Source organism: Carassius auratus, unplaced genomic scaffold, assembly GCF_003368295.1.
Source record: "Carassius auratus strain Wakin unplaced genomic scaffold, ASM336829v1 scaf_tig00040428, whole genome shotgun sequence".
In the NCBI taxonomy this organism is placed as follows: Eukaryota; Metazoa; Chordata; class Actinopteri; order Cypriniformes; family Cyprinidae; genus Carassius; species Carassius auratus.
Genome location: NW_020526592.1, coordinates 21,984 through 26,465, shown reverse-complemented (window position 1 = coordinate 26,465; position 4,482 = coordinate 21,984). Strand labels below are relative to the sequence as shown.

General features: G+C 34.7%; 1 long non-coding RNA gene across 1 annotated transcript; it reads left to right on the top strand.

Moving 5' to 3' along the window:
- Positions 1-449: 449 nt before the first annotated feature.
- LOC113084672 (uncharacterized) lies at positions 450-1,166 on the top strand. The gene is made up of 2 exons (XR_003283780.1): positions 450-515; positions 725-1,166. It is a non-coding gene; the product is annotated as an uncharacterized LOC113084672 (long non-coding RNA).
- Positions 1,167-4,482: the final 3,316 nt, after the last annotated feature.

The following is a 4,482-nucleotide window of genomic DNA, read 5'->3' as shown; positions in this document are numbered from 1 at the left end:
ATCAAAGTACGCTGTTCTTCTGAACAATGTCTTGAACGACCCATTTTCCTCAGCTTTCAAATGCATGTTCAACAAGTGTTGGCTTCATCCTTAAATAGGGGCCACCTGATTCACACCTGTTTCTTCACAAAATTGATGACCTCAGTGATTGAATGCCACACTGCTATTTTTTTGAACACACACCTTTCAACTAATTCAACTAATTGCCCAATTGCACAGCCTTAAGAGCGTGCATATCATGAATGCTGGGTCTCATTTGTTTTCTGAGAATCTACTGAACCTACTGGTAACTTGTTTGCCACGTAGCAATAAAAAATATACTAAAAACCTTGATTATTCTGGTTAGTCACATTGTACTGCTATTATTTTGAACAAGACTGTATATATATATATTAAAAGTAGTGTTTCATGTTGTCACTTCACAGTTAATAGCCTCTTAGAATAAAATTGCAATGTAAATTCACAGTGCCTCCTTTGAGCTGCAATAGACAGTGTGTAAAGTACATCTAAAGCCAGTTCAGATGCTGTTTCTGTACCACCTATACTGCAAAGCTGGGTGTTTGTTCATACAGAGTTCATCAGACAGCCTGAAGCCTCTGACGTTCAAATTTCAAAACACAATTCGACATTTGCTCGCAATGTTTTTTTTTTTATTTATTTTTTTTACGAAACCTCATCATTTTGCAGGACAATTGTCTATTACAGTATACAACACATATAGAAGGGTGCCAATAAAGCTGTGGTGATATACAACACGCTTTAAGAAAAGTTTATTTCCATCACACTGTAAAGTGATCTAGAGGAAAAGCAGATGTGTTTTGCCTATTGGCATACATAGCCTATTACGTGTATTTGTTTTTATTTATGCTATTATAATTACAACCGGGTCACCAACTAATGACAGATTGAGTAAATTAACATATCCTTCTTGACTCTTCAACTGAATGTAATGGTATTTAAGAAGCCTTTAACATTATGTGCTCAACATTAAATCTGTAACATGTAGCCAACATTAAGAATAGGGTTGTGCCGGTGAGGAAAATTTCCCATTGATTAGTTAACTTATGACAACACCAATGTTATTTGTTAATCTCTTCTGTAGATTTTGATCTTTTTAAGTTGTTATGATATATTGTTAATTAAAAAACAACAGTAAAATAGTACAAAATTTTTTTTTTCGCGTATAGCTTACTATAATCAAACTAATAAGACGGGTGACATAAAATACCCATATTATAACAAATAAATAAAATATATTTGGAAATCAAACTTTAAAACGAAGGCTCGGTTTGTGGTTCACAATTATTTTATTAAAAACAAAGTCACTTATAAAAATACAAAGTCACTTATATTAATATTAATATATATATATATATATATATATATATATATATATATATATATATATATATATATATATATATATATATATATATAATGTTTTTTTTTTTTAACATACGTTATATTGCGCTTTTAATTGTCTCCGCTATTGTCCTGTTCAGAGGCATAAAACGAATAAATGACTTCAAAATTCATACTCGCGGGTCATTTTCAGTAAAAATGTATTTCACCGTCATCGGTACCAAGTTCTGACTGCTGACCGAACACTGGTCATTGATCCTCTCCCGCTCGGCGCTGTCTAGCGCAGCTTCACCACACAGATTTAACTCCGCACCGCTAAAAAAACGGGCTGGTGGCAGATTAATATTTAATATTTCTGATGTAAAGATTTCTGTGAAACGCGTAAAGTTGCATAGAAGAAAGCCCAACAGGGTCCGGGTACAGAACCTGCCCTGCACAGCTTAAGAATCGGTAGCCATGGTAACGTTAGAGGGCTATTATTTTGTTGAACAGAACAGACCTGAGCGACAACTCATGACATCACATGCTCAGACTTGCTTGACCAATCGGCGGAAGGGGCGTCTCAGGACCGCCCACATGCGGAAAACGAATTTTGAAGTCATTTATTCGTTTTATGCCTCTGAACTAAAAAACGAAAAATCAAGCCGAAATCTCGTTTTTCGTTTTTTTAAAAAAAACGAAAAAACGAATAAAGGGGGGTCCGTGTATCATCCGATCATTCAATTATTCCATTAAATCTGGCAAACCAAAAACGAAATAACGAATCAAGATTTAGTTTTTCTGTTTTTCTGTATGAACCAAATATGAAAAACTGTCGTTTGTTTCATAGCTTTCAGCTCGAAACGGGAAATATAATAAACAAGGAAACCAAAACGAAATAATGGATCGAATTTACGTTGTCTCGATTTTTCTTTATTTGTGTAGTAAGTCTAACTATTTCCCACGGTGACGTCCTGCTTGCTTTACGCATGCGCAGTGGATAGTTTCAAAGGAGTAGGTCTCCGAGCGCTCAACCCATGATGGGTAACTTGCTAAGCACAAAGTTTCTCCGTGTTTTCTCAGCATTATATCTTAGAAAATACGAGGTTTGAGAAGTAAAAGGTGGGGCAACATTTAAAATATTTCAAAGTTAAAGTTCATGCAAACAAATTTTAATAGACAAGTTTCAGTCAAATATTTATGTTTTATGCCTATAATAAAACCCAGTGTTAAAGCAGAGCGCAAACAATTATATCTGGAACATTATATACTGTACACTAACCAATATGCGCTCACTTCCTTGTAAAGAACACGTTTTTTTAACGATCAGAGGCATAGTTACAGTATGTCCAATAACAATACAACACGCTATAATAAAAATATAGATAGTTTAGATGTACTTTGAAATCACGCTAGCCACTTGTTTTGGTATGTGAGGCATTATAAGTAGATCATTAAATATTAAATACTCTATCTATCTATCTATCTATCTATCTATCTATCTATCTATCTATCTATCTATATATACACACACAACACACATCCATAAATACATTCACATGTACAATACAAATAAAAAAATAAACAAAAATGGAAAGAATTGAAAAAGAAAACAAAGCTAGTGTTTGATGAAAAACTAGCAGTTAGAATAAATAAATTAAAAATAGATAAAATATAATTAGAATATACAGTGCTAGAGTTCAAGGGTCAAAGATGAAAGAGATGTGTTTTTAGATGTTTCTTGAAGATGCATGTACTGCATGTAATATACATTTAGTTTTAAAAAATAACAATTTTAAAGGTAACAATGTAATTAAAAAGGTATTGGTTGACATACTGTAATAATGTTTGTAATAGTATTCTACCTGACAATTACTGTATCAGTTAAATAGATTAAAGCCTTTCATTATACTGAATTTATAGAATAGAACACCTTTATTGCACAGATGTACTTTGAAATTTAAGATCTATTAGCAATACACACTTACAAACGGTTCTAGTGCACATGTAAACAAATACTGTATGCACAGAACTACGAAGTTACATATTTACATTATTTTACAGTTACATTGCAATCTGTACAAATAAAACAAATTCATTTATTCCTTGTGTTATGTCTAAACCTCATCAGCTTATCTACTGCTGTGTGCCGTTCTTCAGTTATCAAATTATTGATGTAGTATCAGGGTTGAAGTAACTATACACTTAGTAGGCCTACTGTAAATCCATGGCTTTATCAGATCTCGTCTGAATTGGCAACAAGTGAGCAGAATTCTGCTGCCTATTTCCTTAGGTTGGAAAGGCAGCAAGTGAAAAATTATATTTAGCAGCTATGTAGTAAAATAATTAATAACTTTAAGATAAATGCAGATCTTTGTGCTTTAATGATTTGTATTCTTCCAAATTCTGCCAGCAGAATTTTTTATTCTTAATTCTCACATAAAATAAATGAATAGACTGAAGAAGACTGTCGTTTTTTTGTGAAGAATCAGCATAAAATCAGGGTTTCATCCACATCTTTTTTTATTTAATTTTGAAATCTGAAAAATGAAATTAATTTACTTCAAACCTGCACTCACCAGAAATTATTCCCATTTCAGTCATTTCACTGCCTGGATCCTTCTTCTACACAGCCATGATGTTGTAATTGATGCAGTATGTGGTCTGGCATTATCATGTTGGAAGAGGCAAGGTCTTCCCTGAATGAGACGACGTCTGGATGGGAGCAGATGTTGTTCTAGAACTTGGATATACCTTTCAACACTGATGGTGCCTTTGATGTGTAAGCTGCACATGCCACACACAGTCATGCAACCCCATACCATCAGAGATGCAGGCTTCTGAACTGAGCGCTGATAACAACTTGGGTTGTCTTTGTCCTCTTTAGTCCGGATGACATGAGCCCCTTTCACACTGCACGTCGGACCCGCAATATTTCTGGAACATTGCCGGGTCGCCTTCTGTGTGAAAGCAACCACGTCCCGGGATTGATTACCGAACTGAGCCCGGGTAGGGGACCTAGTAACATTGGGGGGTTCGACCTGGGACGAGCGCTGTGTGAACAAAAGCCAGATCTAATTCCGTTTCTAAGTGATGACGCACGTTATCGCGCGACTCTTTTACCGGCTGTTCAGGAAGATC